General features: G+C 45.3%; 1 pseudogene; it reads right to left on the bottom strand.

Annotated features, from left to right (window-relative positions):
• Positions 1-21,668: 21,668 nt before the first annotated feature.
• Positions 21,669-22,519, bottom strand: LOC128405952 (craniofacial development protein 2-like; annotated as a pseudogene).
• Between the last annotated feature and the right edge of the window lie 1,116 nt (positions 22,520-23,635).

Here is a 23,635-nt window from a genome sequence, read left to right as displayed (position 1 = left end):
TAGAGAGAACAACAGGATTAAAAATAGAGAACAAGGTAAATTACTTAGGGGTATGGATCACAAATAAAAATACGAATTTGTTTAACGACAATTATATTAAAAAATGGAAGGAAATTAAAAGAAGTATAGAAAAATGGAACAAACTAAAACTTTCACTATGGGGGAGAGTATCAATGATTAAAATGGCTATATTACTGAAAATCTTATTTTTATTTCAAACAATCCCAATAATAATCGGGACAAAATATCTTAAAAGCTGGCAAAGAGATCTTGTCAATTTTATATGGCAAGGGAAGAGAAGCCAGAATAAAATCAGGAATAATGATGGGTTCAAAGGAAACTGGGGGATTTGCAGTTCCAGACTTAAGAAGGTATTTCGAAGCAGCATGCTGGAGTTGGATGAAAGAGTGGATGTTACTAAAAGATATTGAAGTTTTGAAACTAGAAGGATGGGATAAAATATATGGCTGGCACGGATACTTATTCTATGGGGAAATACAATTGCATAAAGGATTTACAAACCACCTAGTGAGAAAGGCCCTATATGAGGTATGGGAGAGAACAAGAGAGAGAATTATAGAAAGAACCCCATGGTGGATCTCTCCATTAGAAGCAACCTCGACATTAAAAAATAATATAAAAACCACCTGGCCAACCTATAGAGATTTAGTAGAAGGTATGAATGAAAATATTAAATTAAAAGAATATGAAGAACTCAAAACAATGGGAATAAATTGGCTAGAATATTTCCAATTTAAGGCTACATATGAGAAAGATATAAAAATTAGGGGATTTGGGAATAAAACATCAGAATTAGAAAGAGAGATATTACAAAATAATAAAAAAAACACTTTCAAAACTGTATAGATTATTAGATAAAGCCCCCCCAGACCAAGAAGTAAAAGGAGTGAATATGCTAAAGTGGGAACGGGATCTAGGATATACAATTGATTTGGAAGATTGGAAAAGGTTTTGGGGAAAAAACATAAATTTTATGGCCTGCAATTCAATAAGAGAGAATTATATGAAGATGCACCACAGATGGTATATGGCACCAGACAGACTAGCAAAAATGAATAGATTGGTTAGTAATAAATGTTGGAGATGCAATAAGATGAAGGGTACTCTATATCATATGTGGTGGACATGTTCAGAGATCAAAAAATTCTGGGAAATGATTCATGAAGAAATAAAAAAATTAATAAAGGTTTCATATAACAAAAGGGAAGAAGCATACTTATTAGGAATTTTGAGTAAGGATATCCCCAAAGATAAAATTAACATATTCCTATATGCAACAACAGCAGCGAGAACATTGGTGTCCAGTTACTGGAAAGGAAATAATATCCCAACAAAAAGGGAATGGTTAAGTAAACTATGTGAGTATCTGGAGTTAGCAAAATTGACGGATATTATAAGGCATAAATCTAAAACTATGGTACAGAAACAATGGGAATGCTTAAATGAATATTTACACAAACAGGGATCAAACATGAAAGTTTGGTTGTGCTTAGACTAACCTTCTGAAGAATATTGAGAATACAAAGATTAGATGGACTACAAAAGAATTTAAGGAAAGGAAGTGACTGAAGAACAGGTGTAAAGGTGAATTAGATAACCAAGAGACTTGTGTTGAATGCGGTGGAAGTCTTTTATAATATTTTAACTAGGATTAAAATATTGTAATGTTTGGAGTATGAATTTGGAATAATTGATTATGAAAAGTATTTTTTCTCTTCATTCTTTTTCTTGTTTCTTTCTTTTATCTTTTGTCTTTCCTCTTTTCTAGTCTGCATTCTGGAAAATTGTGTAGACAAAATGTTTTTATGTATGGTTATGTATTGTTTCTACTTCTTTTCTTCTATTCATTTTTGTAAGATTTAATAAAATTTAATAAAAAATTAATAAAAACAAAAACAAAGGCTCAGGTCATTAATCACATCGGAGGACTCGACCGGAGGATGAGGAGTCGCTCAGTCGTAGCGGAGGCTCCGACATTTTTGGTTATTGGCCCAGAAGAACGGAATGCAGCTTACCTTTTCTGCCTGTCAAGAAGATTGATGGGAGGTATGTGCTCATTGCCCCGGGAAGCCTGACAGTCCCTAATTAATTGGCAATAAGAGTGGACTTTGAACTTTTAGCCAAAGCACTGATTGCTGCGGCAGGAGAATGCAAAAGCCTCATGCAGTGTGCTGTTTGAAACGCGGCTGCCTGTAAACAGACAGAGCCTGCTTTAAAGACACAAAATGACTAACGCTAGAGTGACGGAGGCCCTTCAATATGCGATGGGAATTCTGAAGCTCTCAAAAGGGAATTATGAGGAATGGGTGCAGTATGCAGAAGCTCTGCTAAGAAAAGAGGGTCTGTTTAATGTGATAACAGATGCCCCCCTCAGCTCCAGTTACCCCAGAGTGGGAGGCTAAGGATTCCAAAGCAAGGGGAACTCTGACGCTTATTGTGTCCCCTGAAGAGTTATGTCTTTTGCGTGACAAGGCCTCAGCCAGAGAGATGTGGGACAGTCTCCAACAGTCACATTTAAGAATGGAGACAGGAGCTTCTTTGTTCTTTTATGCCAAGTTGCATGATATGGCACTTGCTGATGGAGCAGACGTATGTTCTCACCTCATGGAAATGCAGAATCTCATGCATGAGTTGCAACAGCATGGAATCACCTTTCCAGAGGCTGTGTATTCCTTCATGATGCTACATTCTTTGGATTCAAGTTGGGAAACGATTGCCAGCCAGCTTGCTGTTTTGCCTACTGCTCAGGTTATGGTAGCGCATGTTATTGCTGTGGTGTTAAATGAAGCGGATCGGCGTAGTGCTAGCTGTATGACTAAAGGGGGAGTCCTCACAGACGTCACCCCAGAATGCAGTGCAACCACTAGATGGCGCCAAAGCTTTGAAGGCAGTGAAATGCTACTCGTGTGGACGTCTAGGCCACGTGAAAAGTGATTGTAAGCATCCCAAAGCAACAGAGCAGCGCAGCGAAAGCTCAACGCATGGAAAAGGCAAAGGCAAAGGGCAGAAGTCCAGGATGATGCAACACAAGGCCATAGTCTCACGCTACACTTCAAAGGTCCAGAAGACGTCTAGATCTCTCTTCATCGTCGACTCGGGAGTGACCCAGCACGTGTGACAAGACAAACACCTATTCGTGTCCTTTACTCCGCAGGAAGGTGCGATTCACCAAGCGGATGACCACACGATCTCCAGTCAAGGCTATGGAACGGTTGTTCTTCACAGCTTGGATGCATCGATACGCAACATTCTTTTTGTTCCAGATGCTGCACACAACCTATTGAGCGTCTCGCAGTTGACTGAACAGGACATAGACGTTTCCTTCAAGAAGAGGAAGTGCACCACCAAGAAAGATGACTTTGTATTGCATGCTGATTATGTTGATCATTTGTTTGTATTGCATTGTGATGATTCTGTTGATGTTGTGCAGGATGAAACTTATTGTATTGCAGATACTAACAAGGTTTTGCATGCAGGATGTATTCATGATTATCACAGGAAACTTGGTCATTTAAACTTTGAGGCAGTTTCCAAAATGCCTGCCTTAGTTGAAGGTATGACTATTAAACCCTGCAGGTAATAATAATAATAATAATAATAATAATAATAATAATAATAATTATAATAAATTTTATTTATATCCCGCCCACACCAGCCGAAGCCGGGCTCAGGGGGGCTAACAACAATAAAACAGTACAACAGTACAACACAACACAACACTCTAAAATATTCATTATAAAATTAATTCAACTCAAACCAATGGCAACCATTGGGCCAGAGCTCTGCAAAGATTGCCGAAGGAGGGAGTCAGGCTGTGCCCTGGCCAAAGGCCTGGTGGAACAGCTCTGTCTTGCAGGCCCTGCGGAAAGATCTCAAGTCCCTCAGGGCCCTAGTCTCTTGTGACAGAGCGTTTCAGCAGATCGGAGCCACAGCCTAAAAAGCCCTGGCTCTAGTTGAGGCCAGCCTAACCTCTCTGTGGCCTGGGACCTTCAAGATGTTTTGATTTGAAGACCGTGAGTTTCTCTGTGGGACATACCAGGAGAGGTGGTCCCGTAGGTACGAGGGTCCTAGGCCGTATAGGGCTTTAAAGGTTAAAACCAGCACCTTAAACCTGATCCTGTACTCCACCGGGAGCCAGTGCAGCTGGTATAGCACCGGGTGAATGTGATCTCGCAGTGAGGACCCCGTAAGGAGTCTCGCCTCGGCATTCTGCACCCGCTGGAGTTTCTGGGTCAGTCTCAAGGGCAGCCCCACGTAGAGTGAGTTACAATAATCCAGTCTGGAGGTGACCGTCGCGTGGATCACAGTGGCTAGGTCAGGGTGAGAGAGGTAAGGAGCCAACTGCTTAGCTTGGCGGAGATGAAAAAATGCCACCTTTGTTATAGCTGCAATCTGCGCCTCCATGGAAAGGGAGGTGTCGAAGATTACACCCAAACTCTTAACGGACGGTGCTGGCACTAATTGCACCCCCCCAAGAGATGGGAGTTGCCCCCCCAATCCCATATCATCCCGACCCAGCCACAGGACCTCTGTCTTCGAAAGATTTAGCTTCAACCAGCTCCCACGTAACCATCCAGCCACAGCTTCCAAACATCTGATCAGTGTGTCTGGGGCCGAGTCAGGATGGCCATCCATCAACAGATAGAGTTGGGTGTCATCAGCATACTGATGGCAACCCAGCCCAAAACTCCGGACAAGCTGGGCGAGGGGGCGCATAAAGATGTTGAAAAGCATTGGGGAGAGTATCACACCCTGAGGCACTCCACACACCAAGGAGTGGCGCGATGACAATTCCCCCCCAAGCGCCACCCTCTGTCCCCGACCACATGAAGTGTAAGGCATGCGCAGCAAACAAGGTCAAAATGGCTGCGAAAGGTAAAGTGTCTAGTAGACAAGCTACAAAACCATATCAGGTAGTGCATGCTGATCTCGTTGGTCCACTAGCCCCCTCTTTGGGTGGAGCCAAGTACTTCATGGTTCTCATTGATTCATATTCCAGGTATATTCATGTGTTCAATCTCAAGCAGAAATCAGAAGCGTTTCCTAGGTTCAAGGAATTCTGTGCTTGGTTGGAAAATGTGCATGATAAACAAGTGAAATGTTTATTTACAGATCGCGGGGGAGAATTCATTTCTCAGCAGTTTGAAGTGTTTCTGACTGAGAAAGGAATTCAACATGACCTTTCAAGTCCACGGTCTCCTTGGATGAATGGACTTTGTGAAAGGGCAAGCCAAACATTGCTTCAAGGCTTGAAAACCTTGCTGCATGATGTCAATCTTCCAGAGAATTATTGGGCAGAAGCGCTCTGCTGTTTTGATTATTCTTTTAATTGCAGATTGTCACCACCGAATGGTTGTACCCCCTATGAAAAGATGTTTGGCAAGAAACCATATATCAAGCACATGAGAATTTTTGGTTCTGACATGTGGGTTCACACACAACAAAGCTCCAAGTTAGGCAAACGTGGTTTGCATGGTGTCTTTCTAGGATATCAGAAAGGTTCTTACAGAGTAATGATGACTGACACTAATACAGTAAGGCTGTGGGAATTTTCCAATGTTATCCTGATGACACTGAGGAGTCTGAGGATAAACAGCAGCAAAACCCCACACCCACTGATGAAGGTTCTGAATCTGAAACTGACTCAGATGATTCAGAGGATTTCAAAAGTGCTAAGGCCTCTCTGCGACCCTCTGAAGGCTCTGATCAAGAATTGGAGGAACCACTGTTCACTATAGGCCACTTTTCTCTTAAGAAAGAAGAGGAGAGCGTTGAAGACTTACGTTTAATTCGCACGTTTGAAAGAGCCACAAAAGGTAAACTTTCAAAGAGATTTGCTGATGAATTTGCTAAAGCAGCCAAAGCTGTAACTGCTGTTAATAACTCCAAGAAGGTATTTGAACCTTCAAACTTCCAAGAGATCCAGGCTTTGGACTCAAAGGATGCTGAGCCATGGTTAACCGCCATGAAGGCTGAGCTTGATTCCTTAGAGAGGAACAAAACATGGGAGCTAGTTCCGACAGTTCCAGGGATGAAACTGCTTGACAGCAAATGGGTCTTCAAAGCGAAGACAGACCAAAATGGCAAGGTAGTCAGGCACAAAGCCAGATTGGTAGCCAGAGGTTTTTCACAGGTACCAGGAGAAGACTATCATGAGACCTACTCACCCACCGTGAGATATGAGAGCATTAGACTTATGCTCAAACTTGCTGCAGAAGAGAATCTACACGTTTCTCATCATGATGTGAATACAGCATTTTTGTACAGAACCTTAGGTGAATCACTTTATATGCTTCCACCTGATGGCGTACAGGTAAAACAGGGATTTGTTTGTTCTCTGAAAAAGTCCCTATATGGTATCAAGCAAAGTGCACGATGCTGGCACTCTAAACTCACTGAAGTGTTGTTTTCTCTAGGTTTTCAGCAAGGTAAAGCTGATCCATGTGTATTTGTCAAAGAGGAAGGGAAAAGAAGCTGTATTGCTTATTTTATGTTGATGATATACTTTTCTTTTGGAAGGATGTCAAAATGTACAATAGCGCCCTAGCTCAACTGAAGAAGCACTTTGACATGAAAGATCTTGGTGAGGTAACCAACTACCTATCTCTGGAAATAGAGAGAGACCAAGATGGTAATATTTTAGTACACCAGTCACAGAAAATTGCTGATGTGTTAACCAAACTGAACCCGATGGATGCTAACCCTGTAGACACACCAATGACAACAGATTATCAGGTAGATGATACTGAAGAAGCATTTTTTGACACGACACTGTACAGAAGTGTGCTAGGCAAACTAAACTTCATTGCCAGATGTTCAAGACCTGACATTGCAGTTAGCTGTAATTTGCTAAGCAGACATGTCAACAATCTTACGGTTAAGGATTGGAAAGCTCTGAAACGCATAGCACGCTATTTGAAAGGCACTATGCACTACAGACTGAGATTTAACAATCAGAAATCTGGTGGTCTTGAGATATTTGCTGATGCGAGTTTTGGAAGTGACACTACAAACAGGAAAAGCACGTCTGGAGTTTGCTGCATGTACAACCAGGGTCTATTTGATTGGTCGTGCAAGAAGCAAACAACAGTACGCTTAAGTTCTTGTGAAGCTGAACTGAATGCACTGTCTTATTCACTTGTGGATTGTGAATGGTTGTTACAATTGTGTAAAGACATGAGAATTCCTGTAAAGTCTCCAATCCAGGTTTATCAGGACAACAAAGCACGTTTGGCTTTGCTGACTTCTGGAGGTTGTAAGCAAAGCACGAAGCACTTGCAATTGAAGCTGCAACATGCTAAAGAATGTGTTCAGAAAGGACTCATAACGGTGTCCTACATGCCAGGTAATGAAATTCCTGCTGATTTATTGTCCAAGGTTGTTCCAAGGGATCAACACTGTACCTATGTACAGAAACTGGGTTTGTACTGAGATTGTACTGATACACTGCCCAGTGGTATTTGCAGAAAAGGGGAGGATGTTAGTTTCTGTTTGTGCAGTTGCTTGGAGTCACAGGACTCTGTTTTGCATACCAGGCATTCCTGGCTGTTGGAAGTCTCACGGAAGACGGGAGATGGATGAGATGTTACTGTTTCCTGTTCCTTTGTTTTTCAGTTGTCTCTCTGCTCTCACAGAGAGAGGATGTTTCTTTTCTGTCTGCGTAGTTAGGAAAATAAAACTCTTTGCAATGTAGCTCAAACTTCTTGTCCTTCCTCATGCTGCTGTATACTCTGTGTAATGGGGAACGTGCTTGGAGCCTCATCAAAGGCTCAGGTCGTTAATCATGTCAGAGGACTCGACCGGAGGATGAGGAGTTGCTTGATCGTAGCCGAGGCTCCAACAATACCCTGGCAGACAGGATTTCTGCTGCAGACTGCCCCTTTAAGGATATATGTATGATGTTTTAAGGGGTGGCCTTGAGCTACAGGGTGGGCAATTTAAAAGTCTATATAAGAGCTTGCATACCAATGTTTGGGGTTCCTCCTCCCTCCTGCGTAGGGTGAGCGGCAGACCCTCTTGCAACTGTTTCATAAAGATCAGGTGTGCTGTTCCCGGGGGGAAGGTTACTGATACCGTAGTCAAAGTTCAGTCCTGAGTCACTAGCCTGGAAATAGTTCACAAGGTGCGAGGCGAGGTCCGAAGCAGGGAGCCGAGCGGGGACAGGAACACTCAAAGATCAGAAGCAGGAAGCCGGGCGGGGAACAGGAACGCTGGAAGGTCAGAAGCAGGAAGCCGGGCGGGGAACAGGAACACTGAAGGAACAGGACTGGATGCTGGCCGAAACAGCTCTTCAATGACGACGTTGCTCCCGCAACCTGGGACCGGGCTGACTGGCCTTTATCTTCTCTGAGGCCAGGGGCAGCCCCGGCCCCCAGGAGCCCCGCCTCTCCTGGCCTTAAGGCGAGCACTCCTCCTGGGAGAAACCAGTTCCCTTCGCCTCTCTGCCCTAAGCCTCTGCAGTTCAGGAGAGGCTGAAGGGTTACTGGGCCCAGGGGAAGACTCACCTGTAGGCACTGAGTCCTCAACCACCTCTGGGGCCAGAATGGATTCACCTGGTGCCTGCTCCTGAGGATCCGGCACAGGTGCAGGCTTCTCAGAATCAAGGCCCTGCCCCAGTTCAGCCGGCCCTGGAGGCGGGGACTCCTGTGCTGGCTGGGACTCCTCCGGTTCACTCTCAGAATCGGAATCCCAGGCCATCACATCAGGATTCTTAACTGCTTTGCTTCTCAATATTCTCTGGTCAGCCTCTGTTATTTTCTCAGACCAATATGGAACCCACTTAAGGACTCTATATGGGCTCTTGGGTACCCCATAAGAGGAAAAGAGCAGTTTTTTCTTATAAAAAACTAAATCAAAAAATAGGGTCACCCAGATCCAATACCACACAGGGCTTCTTTCAGGGATCCACAGGGACTTTTCATGCGGTCTAACAGCTTGTGTTTGTCTGTGGTTATTTGTGTTGTTATTTTTGATTTTTAAAATCATTTTTTTAAAATAAAAAATATTAAACGGGCGGCGCTGAGGGCCTTCTGGAGGTTCCCTCACTGCGAGAAGTGAGGTTACAGGGAACCAGGCAGAGGTCCTTCTCGGTGGTGGCTCGTGCCCAGTGGAATGCCCTCCCGTCAAATGTCAAGAAAATAAGCAACTATCCAACTTTTAAAAGACATCCAAAGGCAGCCCTGTTTAGGTAAGTTTTGAATGTTGAATGCTGTATTGTAATTTTAATATTCAGTTGGGAGCCGCCCAGCTGGGGTATAAATAAATTATTATTATTAGTATCATTATTATTATTATTATTATTATTATTATTATTAGTGTAAAAGAATGATCAGAAGATAACAAAGCAGCAAAAAATCAGGCATCTCCATTTTGTCTGGAAGTCAATATTTACACAAATATAGAAAGAATCAATTTTGCTCCTTAACATAGAGACAGACCAGCAGGAATATTTTGGGGGCCAATTGGAATGGCAATGGTCACATTGTGTCCGTCGTTCTTTACAAAGGCAGACAAAGCTTTTCGAGAGCCCTAAATGGAGAGGTCCTGTGGGAAGGATTAAGCAGAAATGTTACCCTGCAAATAGCCAGCATGGCATCCAACGTTAGCCAAATGGTGTTCTAAAATAAGTTGCCGGGCTGCAAGCCACCAAACAGCCCTTCATGGATATGCATATATTTCGTTTCAACTTGAAGAATTGCCTTAATCCCGTTGTCACACAGCCAACCTTAGAGCTTAGTTTCCATAGTGTTTGGAAGTCAACTCGGCACACACAGAAGGAGGCAGAGAGATCAAATGTTTGGCCTCCCATAGTTGCCACAACTCAAAATAGTACATGGATGCTCTGCTTAGCATAATGTGGAAAGCAGGGAGTGTGGGGAGCTAAGAGATCAGTCGTTGCTTGACTGCTCTTAAGGTCCAAGGAAAGCCACAAGCTGGATCCAAGCACAAGAGTAACTCTCCTCTCCTGTGGCAGCACGTAAACAACAGAGTGTTCGGACCCCTGGGCCCTCACTTGTGGGGTGCCTCAGGGTTCTGTCCTCTCCCCCATGCTTTTCAACATCTACATGCAGCCGCTGGGAGAGATCATCAGGGGGTTTGGGCTGGGTGTCCATCAATATGCGGATGATACCCAGCTCTATCTCTCTTTCAAATCAGAACCAGTGAAGGCAGTGAAGGTCCTGTGTGAGTGTCTGGAGGCGGTTGGAGGATGGAAGTCCGCTAACGGGTTGAGGTTGAATCCTGACAAGATAGAAGTCCTGTTGTGAGTGGGCAGATGTGGAGGACTCCCTGGTCCTGAATGGGGCAACTGTGCCCCTGAAGGACCAGCTGCGCAGCCTGGGGGTGATTTTGGACCCATGGAGGCGCAGGTCCATTCTGTGTCCAGGGCAGCTGTTTACCAGCTCCATCTGGTACGCAGGCTGAGACCCTCCCTGCATGCAGACTGTCTCGCCAGAGTGGTGCATGCTCTAGTTATCTCCCGCTTGGACTACTGCAATGCGCTCTACGTGGGGCTACCTTGGAAGGTGACCCGGAAACTACAACTAATCCAGAATGCGGCAGCTAGACTGGCAACTGGGGGCGGCCGCCGAGACCACATACGGTAACACCGGTCCTGAGAGACCTGCATTGGCTCCCAGTACGTTTCTGGGCGCAATTCAAAGGGTTGCTGCTGACCTTTAAAGCCCTAAATGGCGTCGGCCCAGTAGACCTGAAGGAGCGTTTCCACCCCGGATGCTGGTGTCCCTCTCCCGAGGGCCTTTTGGCGGTTCCCTCCCTGCGAGAAGCGAGGTTATAGGGAATCAGGCAGAGGGCCTTCTTGGTGGTGGTGCCCACCCTCCCATCAGATGTCAAGGAAATAAGCAACTATCCTACTTTTAAAAGACATGCGAAGGCGGCCCTGTTTAGGGAGGTTTTTAATGTTTCATGCTGTCTTGTGTTTTTAATATTCGATTGGGAGCCACCCAGAGTGGCTGGGGAAGCCTGGCCAGATGGGCGGGGTAGAAAGAATAAATTATCATTATAAATTATTATAGTGAGTGTGGGGAACTAAGAGATAAATCTAAGCTCAGCTGCTTTAAGGTCTAAGGCAGGCTTCCTCAACCTCAGCCCTCCAGATGTTTTGAGACTACAATTCCCATCATCCCTGACCACTGGCCCTGCTAGCTAGGGATAATGGGAGTTGTAGGCCAAAAACATCTGGAGGGCCGAGGTTGAGGAAGCCTGAAGTAGAAGAAGAAGCAAAAAAAGAAGTCGAGTGTGAATTTCATGCTCTTTATTCAGCTTGTAGTAGCAATGAATGAAACTTTCCCCAAAACGTCTAGCTATATATACATTATTTACACAATGGGCCCTGCGTGATTGGCTAATTCCGAGTGGGTCCTGTAAGCCAACCAGGTTGCGGATTCACTTCCTCCAGAAGCCTGATTGGCTGCTCCTGCAGGCCAATCAGGTTGCTGATTCACTTCCACCTAGAGCTGGATTGGGTGGCTCCTGCGGACCAATCGGACTGCTGCATTCTGGATCCTATTGTTCTAGGATTCAGCTCAGTACATAACACCTGGTCTAAGGAAAGCCACAAGACGGGTCCAGGCACAAGAGCAACTCTCATCTCCTGTGGCAGCTCGTAAACAGCAGGGTTGCAAATACTGAAATTGATATCTCACCTACCATTAGGCTGAGTGAGGCAGGTGCCAGGAGGTGGCAGCACCCCCTGCCCCATTCCCCCTGAGTTCCCTATGCTAACCTGCTCTATGTTGCCCCATTGCCAATATTGAATCACACTTCACACGATCAAATGTTGATCACTTCTCCTACCTGGGCAGTTCTCTTTCTGCAAGGGCTGAAATTGATGCCGAAATCCAGCACCGCCTGAGCTCTGTCAGCACGGCTTTCTCCCGACGGAAGCACAGAGTGTATGAGGACCGGGACATTCACAGGGAAACCAAAAGGCTCATTTACAAAGCTTTTGTACCAGCAACCTTAATGTCTGCTTGTGAAACACAGACCACTTATCAACACCACCTCTAACACCTCGGAAGATTCAATCAACGGGGTTTCCGGAAAACGCATCACTCGGAAAGACAGGCGAACTAATGCCAGCGTACTGGAAGAAGCAAAGATCGCCCATGTCAAAGTGACGATTCTTCAACACCAACTTGTTGGACCGGTCATGTTGTGTATCGTCTTCAAAAGCAACGACTCTCTTCCGAACTTAAAAATGGAAAGTGTAACGCTGGTGGTCCGCAAAAGAGGTTGAAAAACCTCAAGGCAAAAAATGTAGTGTAAACACCAACAACTGGGAAACACTGGCCAGTGAGTGCTCCAATGGGAGAACAGCCTTGACCAAAGGTGTTGTGGGCTTGGAATACACTCGAACTCAGGACACGATGGAGAAACGTGCTAAGAGGAAGGCACATTTGGCAAATCCACACCGGGATCAATTCCCGCCCAGAAACCAATGTCCCCACTGTGGAAGGACGTGTGGATCCGGAATTGGCCTCCACCGTCACTGATGGACTCATTGTTAAAACTGTGTTTATGGAAGACAATCTGACCTGGCTACGAGGGATCGCCAAAGAAGAAGAAGAAGACCATTAGGCTGAGTGAGGCAGGTGCCAGGGGGTGACAGCACCCCCTGCCCCATTCCCCCTGAGTCCCTTATGCTAACCTGCTCTATGTTGCCCCATTGGCAATATTGAATCACAGGAGCCAAATCCAACTGCTGAGGTCCCTTTGGTCCTCCCAGTAAATCAATATTTGAGGGGGTCTGGAGCCCCCATAGTTCATGGGTATTGCCATTCAAATGGCATGTCTGTGTGCGTGCAAGACTGTACAGGGTTGGACTTAACTGCCCATAGGCAGTGCCGGATTTACATATAAACTAAACAAGCTATAGCTTAGGGCTCCACTCTCTTGGAGCCCCCCCAAAAAGATATCAGTTGATATCTTGACCCTCCTCCACGAAAAGAGCTGTTTACTTGGCCGTTTTCCTATGGCATTAAGGCTGAAATTTCAATTCAGTGGAGCAGGGTCAAGATATTAACTGATATGCATGAAATTTTAGAGATAGCTATATAATCCCTAGTTTAGTAAGAGAAGACCTTTGGAGCAGGCATTTTCAAAAAGAAGTTTTTTTATGAACCGCCCTATTAAAAAAGTTTGTTTCTCTCCCCCCCCTCTTTCGTAAGCATGAGATCAGGCGTAAGCGTGGCACCTGACATCAGCATTATAAAAGTTAATTTGGGGTAAGGTTACCAGATTTCCCCCCCCCCGATGAATCTGGGGACACTTTTTTTTAAAAAAAAATAATTTTTATTAACAGGCCAATCAAATCACATTAATTCCAAATAACATTAATTCCAAATTACACAGCCAAATTTTAATTTTTTTTGTTGGGAGTACCCATACTTCAAGCACCCAAAAGGGATCCAAACATCTCTCTTGCTGCTGCTTTAGTATACACAGTTCTGTCCAAATAGTATTCACAGTTCTATTCCATCTTCTCTTTGTTGTTTTCCTCATCTTCTTGTTTTCTTTATGATCTCTGATAGTCTCCACAAGCGGGTTGAAAACAAACGTTGTTATAGCCTGTGTGGATTTTACACTCATCCAAGAGCCATATCAAAATAGACAGACATCATTTCAACACCTCCGTACAAAACGTTTCCCACAGTCTGTCCTGATTTCCACAGGCCTGCCGCTCTCATAAATTTTCTCAGGGGGCCCTGCCAGGCCCATCTCACATTCTGATATAGTAACGAGCCATAGTCCTCCTCCCCCTCAGTCCTCCTGCGGGCAGGCCTGCCATAACAATCTCTTTTTATGACTGCGTCACAAAGAACTTTCTTTCCTTTCTCGATGTTCCCGCACGCCATATCTTTGATTAGTAATTAATTTCCACACAGTTCTTACTCCTCCTCGTGATCAGTAATCGCGATGATTCTTTCTTAGGGGGAAGGGTTATTGGGTACTCATATAAGACAAAAAAAGAAAAGTCCCCGCCCCTTTTCAGTCTCGCTCCGACATACCAATCCTCTGATGATTCTTCTTCTTGATTTATTGTTGAATCCAGCCCGTCGCTCCACATCCCAGAGATCCCTTTAATTAGCAGTCTTTACTCCCGATCTTCACTCGAAGTATGTGCATTTGCTTCTTTTCTAATTGTTTATTTCGAGCTGATGCAGCCAGCGCGCAATCAGAGACAGTGTCCAGGAGAGCCGGACCCACACAAGGGCTTTGTGCCTAGTGCCCTCACCCCCTTCTTTCGAATCCGGGGGTGATTTATGGCCACAGCAGGCAAGGCAGTGTTCCACATTCCCTTGGGCGAACAAGGGAGGCTGCATACTCCCATATCAGCCTCATAATTACCTCGTGTGGGCCGGAGAGATGTTATTGTCAGCCATCTTCCAATGCGCCCCTAGCGCCCCCCCGAATTTGGGGACACTTTTAAACTTCCTACTAAATAGATGGATTTTGTCAGGCGACTGATTTGTAAATCTGGGGACTGTCCTCGGGAAACGGGGACGTCTGGTAACCTTAATTTGGGCGCTAAACTGAAGTTACCAGATTTTTTTCAATGAATCCGGGGACACTTTTCAACTTCCTACAATAATTATAATATAATATAATATAATATAATATAATATAATATAATATAATATAATATAATATAATATAATTTGTACCCCATCCATCTGGCTGGGTTTCTCCAACCACTCTGGGTGGCTTCCAACAAAGATTAAAAATACATTAAAAAATCACACATTAAAAATTGCCCTTAAAAATTGCCTTCAATTGTTTTCTAAATGTCAGGAAGTTGTTTATCTCTTTGACATTTGATGGGAGGGCGTTCCACAGGGTGGGTGCAACTACTGAGAAGGCCCTCTTGCCTGGTTCCCTGTAACTTCGCTTCTCGCAGGGAGGGAACCGCCAGAAGGCCCTCAGCGCTGAACCTCAGTGTCCGGGCAGAACAATGGGGGTGGAGACGCTCCTTCAGGTATACAGGACCGAGGCCGTTTAGGGCTTTAAAGGTCAGCACCAACACTTTGAATTGTGCTCGGAAATGTACTGGGAGCCAATGTAGGTCTTTCAAGACTGGTGTTATGTGGTCTCGGCGGCCGCTCCCAGTCCCCAGTGCATTCTGGATTAGTTGTAGTTTCCGGTTCACCTTCAAAGGTAGCACCACGTAGAGCACGTTGCAGTAGTCCAAGTGGGAGATAACCAGAGCTCTGGTGAGACAGTCTGCGGGCAGGGAGGGTCTAAGCCTGCATACCAGATGGAGCTGGTAAACAGCTGCCCTGGACACAGAATTGACCTGTGCTCCCATGGACAGCTGCGAGTCCAAAATGACTCCCAGGCTGTGCACCTGGTCCTTCAGGAGCACAGTTAACCAATTCAGGACCAAGGAGTCCTCCACACCAGCCCACCCCCTGTCCCCCAACAACAGTACTCCTTTCTTGTCAGGATTCAACCTCAATCCATTAGCCGCCTTCCATCCTCCAACTGCCTCCTGGCACTCAAGCAGGACCTTCACTGCTATCACTGGTTCCAATTTAAAAGAGTGGTAGAGCTGGGTATCATCCGCATATTGATGGACACCCAGCCCAAACCCCCTGATGATCTCTACCAGCGGCTGCATGTAGATGTTAAAAAGCATGGGGGAGAGGACAGAACCCTGAGGCACCCCACAAGTGAGGGCCCAGGGGTCTGAACACTCATCCCCCACCACCACTTTCTGAACACGGCCCAGGAGGAAGGAGCGGAACCACTGTATAACAGTGCCCCCAGCTCCAAGCCCCTCTAGACCGTCCAGAAGGATGTTATGGTCGATGGTGTCAAAAGCCCCTGAGAGATCCAGCAGAACTAAGAAACAGCTCTCACCTTTGTCCCTAGCCCGCCGGAGAACATCGACCAGTGCGACCAAGGCAGTTTCAGTCCCATGATGAGGCCTGAATCCCGATTGGAAGGGATCCAAATTGTCTGCATCCTCCAGGAGTGCCTGGAGTTGTTCAGCAACCACCTGCTCAATCACCTTGCCCAAGAATGGAAGATTTGAGACTGGGCGGTTCTAAATATGTTTTTTTCAGAATTGGTTTAATGACCGCCTTTTTCAATGGGTCTGGGAATGCTCCCTCACAGAGGGAAGCATTCACCACCCTGCAGAGCCCATCGCCCAGCCCTCCCGGCTTGCTTTTATAAGCCAGGATGGGCAAGGATCAAGGAGACAGGTGGTTGGTTTCACGCATCCAAGCAGCCTGTCCACATCCTTGGTGGTAACGGATTGAAATTGATTCCATGCAACTTGACCAGACAGGGCTCTAGCCCTGTCCCGCCCCGGCCCTGCTCCCACGGTGTTGCAGGAGATCTTGGGGTCTTTACAAGGCCCCAATGGTAAAGGTGGTTCCGTTAAACTGCGAACCACCTGAAAGAGTCTCCTGCTACTATTTTCTGCAGATGCAATAGAGGCGGTGAAGAAAGTCTTCTTCGCAGTTGCTATCGCCACTTGGTAGGCTCGACATTGAGCTCTAATCCTTGTCTGGTCCGATTCAGAATGAGTTTTCTGCCACTGGCGTTCTAGCCGTCTCTTTTTTTTTAAAATAATTTTTTTATTCATTTTCCAACACATATTAAATAACAATACAAGACAATACAAAAACAAACACACATATAAACATGTATAATTTCTTAACCTTCTTTTCCTTAAACCTTCTTTCAACGACTTCCCCATACCTCCTTTTTCTGCATCCTTGTTTTAAATTTTTCCAGCAACCTCTAATTTTATTTACTTATGGCACTTCCTTTAAATCCTTTTTCCCATGTCCAATTGTTTATCGCTGCAATTCTATTTTGCATTACTCAAAACATTTTAGCACTCATAAATTTTACAACAGTTCTTAAGGTAAACTTTAAATTTCTTCCAGTCTTCTTCCACCGTCTCTTTCCCTTGGTCTCGGATTCTGCCGGTCATCTCAGCCAGTCCCATGTAGTCAATCACCTTCGTCTGCCATTCTTCCAGTGTGGGTAGTTCTTGTGTCTTCCAGTACTTTGCTAAAAGTACTCTTGCTGCTGTTGTCGCATACATAAAAAACGTCCTATCTTTCTTTGACACCAATTGGCCTACCATGCCCAGGAGAAAGGCTTCTGGTTTCTTCACAAAAGTGCATTTAAGCACCTTTTTCATTTCATTATAAATCTTTTCCCAGAAAGCCTTAATCCTTGGGCACGTCCACCAAAGGTGATAAAAAGTACCTTCAGTTTCATTACATTTCCAGCATTTGTTATTGGGCAAATGATAAATTTTTGCTAGCTTGACTGGGGTCATGTACCACCTATAAATCATTTTCATAATATTCTCTCTTAAGGCATTAACGTTCTAGCCGTCTCAGTGATTGTTTCCTCGCCCTCAGCTCCGAAGAAAACCATGGGGCTGTCTGGGCTCCATGCAGTCAGAGAGGGCGCTTCGGAACCAGACAGTCGATAGCCCTGGTTAACTCTGCATTCCAGCGGGCCACCAGGGAATCAGCTGAAAGGCCATCAACATGGGATAAAGCATCCCCTACCACTCTCTGGAAACCATTTGGATCCATTAAGTGGCGGGGGCGGACCATCCAAATTGGTCCCACCTTCCTGCAGAGGGGAAGGGTTGCAGAGAAGTCCAGTTGCACCAGGAAGTGATCTGACCATGGCACTTCTTTTGTTTCACTTTTACTTAGTGTCAGATCACCAACATCCATAGAGGTGAACACCAGGTCTAAGGCATGTCCATTACTATGAGTTGGGCCAAACTTATTCAGGGACAGCCCCATGGAGGCCATGCTTTCCCTGAAGTCCCAAGCAGCCCCTTGTAAGGTCGTGTTGGCATGGATGTTAAAATCCCCTAGGACAACCAAACTAGGTGTCTCCAGGAGAACATCCGCCATGACCTGAAGCAGCTTGGGCAGGGAATCCTTGGCGCAGCGGGGAGGTCGGTACACCAAAAGGAATCCTGTACTGCCCCTATTGCCCAACATCCAGAACATGCACTCAGAGAACTGGGTCTTCCCAATAGGACACCTGGTGCAAACTAAGGACTTCCTAAAAATCACTGCAACCCCCCCTCCCCGCCCACAAGGCCTGGGTTGCTGTGCATAAGAGAAACCTGGTGGACAAGCAGCGGCAAGGACAGGCCCATCTGCTTCATCCAACCAAGTCTCTGTCACACATGCCAGGTCAAGTCCTTCATCCACGATCAAGTCGTGGATGACAGCCGTCTTGTGAATCCTTGACCTGGCATTGCACAGCAGCACCTTAAGGTCATGTAGTTGATTCCACTGTCCTTCTGGTCAAGACCAGACCTTGAGGCAGGGATAGTCCTCAAACAACGACTAAACTTGTCTCCTCATTAATGACATAGTCTGGTATTAGCATAACTCCTCCTCCTACCCATGATCACTGAAATCGGTTGTCCCAGTGCATCCCCCCATGTGGAACATGTCCCAGCCATTCTGTTGGCTGGGGCCCACTCCCAGGCAGCCCTGATCCTGTCCCTTAAAAACAAAATGCAAACTATACAACAAACAACAAAAACAGAAAAGTTATACTAAATAGATGGATTTTGTCAGGGGACTGATTTGTAAATCTGGGGACTGTCCCTGGGAAATGCGGACGCCTGGTAACCTAAATTTGGGAGCTGAACTAAATTGGGGGGTGGGGGTGGATCTTTGCACCCCGGCGGCACATATGCTAAAGACCTCTCTGATGTTTGTAATATATAAAAAATAAAAATAAAATGTCCAGTAGCACATTAGAGACCAACTAAGTTTGTCACGGCTACTTACCTGAATCTGATGTTTGTAGTTATTTTAACTGCACATCAGGAACCGTGGCTGCTTGGCCGGGAGCACAGCACTCTTTCCTAAGCTTCTGCGACCATATACGGTAAATCACATTTTATTTTTACGCCGCTCGTTTGGCTGGTTTACTACACAGGCTGGGCAGGGCGCCAGGGGCAGAGGGTTTCCGAAAGGTCTCCATTATGTTGCAGTGAACAGGCAGCCCTCGCCAACTGGGGGCCCTGACACTGCCCGGTCCTTTTATGGACCTCGGTTGTCTCATTCGGGACCCCTAAACATATTTTTATTACATCTCTCCATTGTTCAGGGGCGGGTTTTTTTCTTTTTTCCTTCCCCCCTTTTCTAAATTACCTGTAACTTTTATTTGCTTCTCACATTACTACATTGATCCATTCAAAAGAAAACACATTTTACCATTTTTTTGCTGTACGTTCTATATATATGTATCCAAATATCCTTATGCAATTTCACCCTTAGTGTCCATACAACCTCCCTTCACCGGTGCTTGGCACCATTAGATTTATTTCTATATCCTTTCATTTGTGTTCAAACAATACACTGTATTTTTCTGTGTATAAGACTAGGTTTTCCCTGTAAAAAAATATGTCAAAAATTAGGGGGGCATCTTATACACGGATTCCCCCCCCCATTTTCTTATATCTGAGTCCCCCCAAATAGGCGGCCATCTTATACATGGGGGCGTCTTATAGACAGAAAAATACGGTACTTTCAATATTAGCCCATAGAATCTTGTACCTCTTTTTATTGTAACTTTGTGGATTTCAGTCTAAACATATCAATAAATTTCTTTCGGAACATTCTTTTCCCATAGATTCATCTACACATTCTCATTATTTTTTTAAGTTTTGGTTAGAATGTAATCTGATTGCTGCCGTCATTTGGGACAATTCAATGAATTCACAAAATTCTATTTGCCCTTCTGCCACTGAAGGGACTTTATCTCCCTTCCAGTTTTTTGCTACCAAAAGCCTTGTTATTGTTTAGTCGTTTAGTCGTGTCCGACTCTTCGTGACCCCATGGACCAGAGCACGCCAGGCACTCCTGTCTTCCACCGCCTCCCACAGTTTGGTCAGGCTCATGTTTGTAGCTTCGACAACACTGTCCAACCATCTCGTCCTCTGTCGTCCCCTTCTCCTTGTGCCCTCCATCCTTCCCAACATCAGGGTCTTTTCCAGGGAGTCTTCTCTTCTCATGAGGTGGCCAAAGTATTGGAGCCTCAACTTCACGATCTGTCCTTCCAGTGAGCACTCAGGGCTGATTTCCTTAAGAATGGATACGTTTGATCTTCTTGCAGTCCATGGGACTCTCAAGAGTCTTCTCCAGCACCATAATTCAAAAGCATCAATTCTTCGGCGATCAGCCTTCTTGATAGTCCAGCTCTCACTTCCATACATCATACATCACTACTGGGAAAACCAGTATACGGACCTTTGTTGGCAAGGTGATGTCTCTGCTTTTTAAGATGCTGTCTAGGTTTGCCATCGCCTTTCTCCCAAGGAGCAGGCGTCTTTTAATTTCGTGACTGCTGTCACCATCTGCACTGATCATGGAGCCCAAAAAAGTAAAATCTCTCACTGCCTCCATTTCTTCCCCTTCTATTTGCCAGGAGGTGATGGGACCAGTGGCCATGATCTTCGTTTTTTTGATGTTGAGCTTCAGACCATATTTTGTGCTCTCCTCTTTCACCCTCATTAAAAGGTTATTTAATTCCTCCTCACTTTCTGCCATCAAGGTTGTGTCATCTGCATATCTGAGGTTGTTGATATTTCTTCCGGCAATCTTAATTCCGGCTTGGGATTCATCTAGTCCAGCCTTTCGCATGATGAATTCTGCATATAAGTTAAATAACCAGGGAGACAATATACAGCCTTGCCGTACTCCTTTCCCAATTTTGAACCGATCCGTTGTTCCATATCCAGTTCTAACTGTAGCTTCTTGTCCCACATAGAGATTTCTCAGGAGACAGATGAGGTGATCAGGCACTCCCATTTCTTTAAGAACTTGCCATAGTTTGCCGTGGTCGACACAGTCAAAGGCTTTTGCATAGTCAATGAAGCAGAAGTAGATGTCTTTCTGGAACTCTCTAGCTTTCTCCATAATCCACTGCATGTTTGCAATTTGGTCTCTGGTTCCTCTGCCCCTTCGAAATCCAGCTTGCACTTCTGGGATTTCTCGGTCCACATACTGCTTAAGCCTGCCTTGTAGAATTTTAAGCATAACCTTGCTAGCGTGTGAAATGAGTGCAATTGTGCGGTAGTTGGAGCATTCTTTGGCACTGCCCTTCTTTGGGATTGGGATGTAGACTGATCTTCTCCAATCCTCTGGCCACTGCTGAGTTTTCCAAATTTGCTGGCATATTGAGTGTAGCACCTTAACAGCGTCATCTTTTAAAATTTTAAATAGTTCAGCTGGAATGTCATCACTTCCACTGGCCTTGTTATTAGCAGTGCTTTCTAAGGCCCATTTGACTTCACTCTCCAGGATGTCTGGCTCAAGGTCAGCAACCACACTACCTGGGGTGTACGAGACATCCATTTCTTTCTGGTATAATTCCTCTGTGTATTCTTGCCACCTCTTCTTGATGTCTTCTGCTTCTGTTAGGTCCTTACCACTTTTGTCTTTTATTATGGTAATCTTTGTACAAAATGTTCCTTTCATATCTCCAATTTTCTTGAACAGATCTCTGGTTTTTCCCATTATGTTGTTTTCCTCTATTTCTTTGCATTGCTCGTTTAAGAAGGCCTTCTTGTCTCTCCTTGCTTTTTTTTGGAAATCTGCATTCCGTTTCCTGTATCTTTTACTATCTCCCTCGCATTTTGCTTGCCTTCTCTCCCCCGCTATTTGTAAGGCCTCGTTGGACAGCCACTTTGCTTTCTTGCATTTCCTTTTCATTGGGATGGTTTTCGTTGCTGCCTCCTGTATAATGTTGCGAGCCTCCATCCATTGTTTTTCAGGCACTCTGTCCACCAAATCTAAATCCTTAAACCTGTTCCTCACTTCCACTGTGTATTCATAAGGGATTTGACTTAGATTGTATCTTACCGGCCCAGTGGTTTTTCCTACTTTCTTCAGTTTAAGCTTGAATTTTGCTATAAGAAGCTGATGATCTGAGCCACAGTCAGCTCCAGGTCTTGTTTTTGCTGACTGTATAGAGCTTCTCCATCTTTGGCTGCAGAGAATATAATCAATCTGATGTCGATGCTGCCCATCTGGTGATGTCCATGTGTAGAGTCGTCTCTTGTGTTGTTGGAAAAGAGTGTTTGTGATGACCAGCTTGTTCTCTTGGCAGAACTCTATTAGCCTTTGCCCTGCTTCGTTTTGAATTCCAAGGCCAAACTTGCCAGTTGTTCCTTTTATCTCTTGACTCCCTACTTTAGGGCCCCTATAATGAGAAGAACATCCTTTGGTGTCATTTCTAGAAGGTGTTGTAAGTCTTCATAGAATTGGTCAATTTCAGTTTCTTCAGCACCAGTGGTTGGTGCATAAACTTGGATTACTGTGATGTTAAAAGGTCTGCCTTGGATTCGTATCGAGATCATTCTATCATTTTTGAGATTGCATCCCAGTACAGCTTTCGCCACTCTTTTGTTGACTATGAGGGCCACTCCATTTCTTTTACGGGATTCTTGCCCACAGTAGTAGATATGATGGTCATCCGTGTTAGGATATTTCCGTTCCACCTTAATAGGGAGCAGGCTTTGTGAGTCACAGAGTCTGCGTATTTCCTGTTCACAGGAAGTTTATATTGTGTCTATGCTTTCGTTTCTCTCTTTGTGCCAGAGACACCGAAGCAGGCAGTCATGTATTCTTTGTTCTGATCAACGCTGAATAAAATTGTAAATAATGCTCTCCTGCGTGCATCTTTCACTGTGCATTATCTGCTGATAGAGCGTGCATCAGCTCTGGAATGTGGCAAGCTATTTCTGGAGCTCGTGTCGCTAATTGCTGATACTGCGTGTCTACGGGAGATCGATGGACGTCCGGAGGCGACGTGGAGTCTTGATGGATGATGTCTCCCTGGCAGTATCCCAACAACAGGTTTCGGGCCCAGATTCACGGCACTTACAGGAGAGTAAGACTGCGAGAGAGGTATGTGGGGGGAAAGCGAAAGTGAGGCTTTTCGTTGCCACGGCAGAGTCTCTTTGAACTCCGGCCGGCTAATTGGCCTGGGAGTCGAGCCAAGCAGAACTCGAGATTTATGAGCTGCCGAGATAAGAAGTCTCTGAAGTGAATAAGACTCACGGCTCAAGTAAAGAGCTGGAATGGAGTTTTTCCAAGCTTCTGAAGCTGCTCAGTGCACAAAGCTAAATGGGCACAATTATGAGACCTGGGCTGTGTGGTGTGAAAGTTTACTACAGCAGTTTGGAGTGTGGCATACTGTGTGTGAAGCCCCTCCAGTTCCTCTGACAGATAGCTGGAGGGCCCAAGATTCAAGGGCCATAGACATAATAGTCTTGTCCGTCTCTCTGGAGGAAATTGCCATGCTAGCTGGCAATGCGACAGCACGTCAGATGTGGAATGCTTTGAAAGTAGCTCATCTGCCTGTCATCCCAGCCCAGAGTTTGACTGCATCGGAGGTCCTGGCTGTTTCCCAGAATGCGAGTGAATGCAGGGATGCTGAGGGCACTGGTTGCAAGCTGCAGGGGGAGCTGACTGTGATGCCATCCCAGGCAGCATTCCAGCCTCCAGGGGGAGCCAAGGAGTCGGCAGCTCAGAGCTCTGTTTCTCATGGGAGCCAAGGTCATCCTCACAGATACCGAAGG

Source organism: Podarcis raffonei, chromosome W, assembly GCF_027172205.1.
Source record: "Podarcis raffonei isolate rPodRaf1 chromosome W, rPodRaf1.pri, whole genome shotgun sequence".
NCBI lineage: Eukaryota > Metazoa > Chordata > Lepidosauria > Squamata > Lacertidae > Podarcis > Podarcis raffonei.
This window is presented reverse-complemented; position numbering and strand designations above follow the sequence as displayed.